Source organism: Marmota marmota, unplaced genomic scaffold (genome assembly GCF_001458135.2).
Source record: "Marmota marmota marmota unplaced genomic scaffold, marMar, whole genome shotgun sequence".
In the NCBI taxonomy this organism is placed as follows: Eukaryota; Metazoa; Chordata; class Mammalia; order Rodentia; family Sciuridae; genus Marmota; species Marmota marmota.
In genome coordinates, this window is record NW_026007036.1 from 128,280 (window position 1) to 133,989 (window position 5,710).

Here is a 5,710-nt window from a genome sequence, read left to right on the forward strand (position 1 = left end):
TTTGTCTTATATATATATATATATATATATATATATATATATATGCATATAGATATATATATACCTGCACAGATATTAATATATTCATATGTATCCTACATACATACATATTCCTATTCAAATAACTTGTGTAGTTTCTGTCTCTTCATTAGACCCTGACTGTTCAAGCTTCCTATTAGTTTAGCAGAACAAGGAGATGCTGAGTACACCAGGAATGCAGCTGCTGGAGTCCCAGGTCTGGTATATAAAGCAGAATGTGGAAAGGTGCATTTGGAGCTGAGAGATAATCACTATCTTGAGGACTGATAATAGAGGATTGATGAGGATAATTCAGATGAACATGAGTTCGCTATCAGCAGAACTCTACTATAGAAAGTTTCAGAATAAAATACTTCATGAGAAAAGAAAATGATCCTAAATGGGAGGTATGAGAACCACAGAAACATTTAGCAAAAATAATGATAAATATTGGGCTAAATATAAAAGAATATTGACTGCATGAAACAGTTCTATCTTATGAAGTCAACAACAACAACAAAAAATAAACATGAAGTCAGAAGGAGAGGTGAGGAATTTTGTTAGTGAGCTATTTGTCACCGTGACCAAAATACCTATTAAGAACAACTTAAAGGAGGGAAATATTATTTGGGCTCATTGTTTTGGAGGTTCTGTCATGATTGACTTACTGTAAAACAGAAATATCATGGCAAAAGGATGCTGTGGAGAATAGCTGCTCAGCTCATGGCAGCCAGGAAACAGAGAGAGAGGGAGAGAAGAAAGGGGCAGAGGCAAGATACAGTCCCCAAGGGCAGGTCCCCAGTGATCTACTACCTCCAACTAGGCCCCACCTACCTAGAGTTTTCCACCACTTCCCTATGGTGCATTCAGCTATCAATGGATTAATCCACTGTGGGGTCAGAGTCCTCATGATTCATCCCTTCCCAAAAGTCCAACTCTAAACCTTTCTGCACTGGGGACATGAGCCTTTGGGGGACATTTCAGATCCAAACATAACAGGAGAGGTTGATCAATGGGTCCTGAGTTACAATTAAGAGCAAGAAGCTCCAGTGTGCTATTGCCCAGTGAATGATATGAATAACAACAATGTACTGCATGCTTCAAAAAGCCACAAAAACGATATTGAAGTTTTCACCATGGGGCCTTTGGAAGGGGTTAGGTAGGACCTCTATGATGAAATTAGAGTCCTTATAAGAGGAGACATCAGAGAGTGCTCACACTCTCTGGCAGGTGAGGACATAGAGGGAAAGTAGCTGTCTACAAGCCAGTAAGAGAGTCCTCACCAGACATGGAATTATCTGCACTTTGTTTGCAGGATTCTAACTTTTATAACTGTGAAAAAAATATGCTTGGGTTGCTTAAGTCCCAGGCTGTGGTATGTTGTCTTGGCAGCCTGAGCAGACTAAGACAGAGGTAAAGGAAGTGAAGGCCCTCATATTATCCAGGCAGGATGTCTCATATATCACAGAAGTAGCAGTATGTGTTCCAGTTGGTTCATGTGTGAGCTACACTGGCTATCAACAAACATTTTTAATTGCCCCAGAGTAAATAATTGATTAACTTTAGACTTTGATAAATTAAGTTTCCATACTGTAATTTTTAAAGATTTTTTAAAAAGAAGCATTATACTGTCAATACAGATGTTTTATGGAAATTTATATAGATGTCAGTACTCAAAAGCTGCATGCCAGTGGTCTGCAAAATAAAATGTGTTGAAAACCTCTGAGTAAAAACAAAAAAAGAAGAAGCATTGTATAAGGTCCTGATTTTCTGAAAGAAGAATTTGCATGGATTTTTAAAATCGATACAAAAAAAAGGCAAGAAAGGAAGAAAATGATGAAGCAAAGAGAAAGCACAGCCTAAATTGTTATCTGAGAAAAACATATATAATATTTCATATTAAACTTGAATATTTCCCACGAAAACATAAAAGCTGTCAAAATGAAGAACAAATCTGAATAGTTGTTAACAAGAGACATATCTAAAACATATGGACACAGAGTGTTAAAAGTACCAGAAAAGAAAAACACACCAAGATAATGTTAATTAAGAGAAAGAGGGTGCATTAATAACATTAGACAAAATAGATTTAAGAAAGGGAAAGTACTAGAAAGAAACTAATGTCATCATGATAAAAGGTTATCCACCAGAAATATGTACTAATTGGGTTAAAAGAACAGACTTCAGACGGCCTAGCTGTTCAAATCCCAGCTTTGCTTATAGTATTTGATATCTTCAACAAATTCCTTAAATGTAAAAAAGGAAAATGATAGTACCTACTTTTTAGGCTGGTTGTGAGGATATAACTGAGTTAATACGTATTGAAGGTTATCAGAACAATGCCTGGTATGTGTACACAGTGAGCATTTCATAAATTAGACCCAGTAAATATTTGCATGGATGTTATGGCTTGAATCTTGAATGTTCCCCAAAGGCCTGTGTGCTAAAGGCCTGGCTGTCAGTCTGTGTTACTATTGGGAATTGGTGGAACTTTTAGGAGGTGGGGCCTAGTGGGAGGAAGTTAAGTTACTGGAGGGAATGGCCTTGAAGGGGATTGTGGAACCCTGTTCCTTCTTTCTTTTTAATTCCTGACCTATATCAGGTGAGCACTTCCTCTACCCATGTTGCAATCATGATGTTCCTCCTTGCTATAGGTTCAGAATAATGAGAGCAAGTTACCGTGGATTGAAACCTCTGACACCATGAGCCAAAATAAAGCTTTCCTTCTTATAAGCTGATTGACTTAGGTATTTTGTTACAGTAACTGAAAGCTGATCGACACAGTAAGCATAACAATTAGGGTTTAGTATTTATATATAGCATATGCATCATATAAATAGGTCATTAATTAACAAGGCTAATAACAAACAACAAAATATGTGAGGCAAAGGTTGACAGAATATACATATGAAGAAATACTTGTCAAAATTCTTAATGTGTGTGCATGTGTTTGGATACATTCTTTTAGTGATTTTTTAAAAAATCAGTAAGGATTTAAAAGATAGCAATACAAAAAAAAAAAAACAAGACCCTAATAAATACACTGATATAAAACAGTACATCCAAAAATTCCACTTACACTATTTTCTAAAACTGGCCATATACTGGATATTAAAGTAAATCTCATCAAATTTCATACAACACATGTTTGAAATGATGTCAAGCATGTTATTCACTGCAATAAAGCTAGAAATAAAAAATAAAGACATAAGCAGAAAATCCTCATATTTGGAAAGTAAGAACATGCTTCTGAATAAATAATTCACAGATGCAAATTAGAAACTATCTTGAACTGAATATTAATTAAAACACTGCATGTTACAACTTACAGAATTCAATTAAGCAGAAATTTTTGAACGTTATAGTCATAAAATGTATATACTTGAAGAGAAAAAGAAAAATTAAAAATAATGAACCAAGCCTCCATCTCATGAAATTAGAAAAAGAATGGAAAAATAAACCTGAAAAAGGAAATAATAAAATTCTGAACAGAAATAAATGAAATTTAAAACAAATATAACAGAAATCAACAAAGCCAAAACTTTTTTTGGCAAAAAAAAAAAAAAAATCACTAATAAAATTGAGAAGCTTCCAGTAAGACTGATTAGGGAGAAAGAGAAGAAACAAACCTTTTTCAGTAATGAAACAAACAGAGGTCACTAGAGTTGTTGCTGGCATTAAAATTTAGAAGGTATTATGAACAACTCCTCTGCCCCTGCCAAAATTTGGAAGAAATAGCTGAGCAATTTATAAATAATAGAAATTTATGTCTCAAAGTTCTGGAGACTGGAAAGTTCAAGCATGATTTGGTGCCATCAAGGGCTGCTCTTTGCTCCACAGTTGGGGCCTTGTTTCTGGGTCCTCTTATGACTGAAGATGCAGATGCTGTAGCCTCATGAGGCAGAGGGGAGAAGGCAGCTCCTATCTATAAGAACTAATCCTGTTCATCCCTCAGGACTTAATCACTCCCCCACAGGCCCCACCTAAACATTGCTGCAATCCAGATAGGTTTCAACTAAATTTTGGAGACTATCACAAGCCATCTAATGTCTAGAGAACTGTAACTTACCAGAAATGAGTCAAGAAGAAATAGAAAACCTGAGGTCTCCTATAATACTAAAGAAATCCAATCAGCATCAAAAAAAAAACCTTTCTACAAAGAAAAGTCTGAACTTAGAGGGCTTCACTCTTGAGTTCCTCCAAACCTTAAATTTAGAACTTCAAAATCTGATAATAATTTAAGAAAGAAAAATTGTAGACTAATCTCATACATGGGCATGAATACAAAATTTCTAAGAAAAATATTAACAAAATAATGCAGTCTGTAGTTGACAGATTAAGGGGAAAGATCACATGAACATGTAAGTAAACACAGAGCTACATTTACAAAATTCAACATCTATTTATGATTAAAAAACATAAGGGAACTTTATTAACATTATGAAGGTTTTAAAATAAACACTAAAAAGAAGAAACATTTCAAAAGATATAGAATTATTCACCATACATATATGAGTGTGGATACATGTACATGAGTATGTAAAGAATATTTAACATAAAAGAATATAGAAAAAATTTTTTTTAAAAATGTGTTTGAACATAACCCAGGCAAATATAAACCAAGAGAAAACTGTACATCATTTTAGTATCAAGATAATTTTAAGCCCAAAATTTGAAAAATCAGAAATAAGAGAATATTATTTTTAAAAAGAAAATTAAAATTGAGTTAGAGATTTTAATGTATTCTTTTTGTAACTGTTAATCAAGCAAGCAAATAATAACGAAAGGCATGGAAGTTTTGAATAATATGCCTAATAAGCCCATTTAATTAGACAAAAACATCCATTGCCTTCAAGTACACACAAAACATTCACAAATATGGTTTGTATATAAAACTAAGAAGGAAGGCTCAATATATTCAAAGGATCAACACTATTGAATATGTTCCCCAAATGTACATGTGTTGGAAACTTAATCCTCAAATTCACATGTGAATGGCTTTTGGAGAGGTGAGACCTTTAGGAAGGTGAGGCCATGAGGGTGGGTCACAATGTTGCATTAGTGCCTTTATAAGAAGAGGAAGAGAGACCTGAGCTAGCATGTGTGTTGTCTCACATATAGTACCCTGCACCATGTTATGATGCTCCAAGAAGGCCCTCGCTGGAGAGCAGCATCATGCTGTTGGACTTCCAGCCTCCAGAACTGGAAACCAAATGAACGTCTGTTCTTTATAAAGAACTTCTCCAGAATTTCTTTATGGCAACAGGAAACAGACTAAGATACCAGGCTAAACACTTGCTGGGTATGTCCACAGAGCAATCCACTTAAACTGGTGGACTTAGCAAGGCAAATGGCCCTTCTCAATGTTAGTGGGCATTGTCTAATAGGATGAAGGCATGAGTAGAGAAAAAGGAGAAAGTTGCCCTATTTGCTTCTTGCCTGCTTGTTTGCACAGGGATATAGAACTCACTTCATCTTCTCCTGCCCTTGGGACTGGAATTACATTATATTCCTGTGTCTCCAGCTTGCAGACAGCAGAACATGGGGCTTCTCAGTCTCCATAAAATTGTATGACCTAATTCCTTGTATAAACCTATAGATAGATAGATGATAGACATGGAGATATAGATATGTAGATATATTGTCTGTGTCTCTGGAGAACCCTTAGTAATACAGTCCCCATGGGGAAACA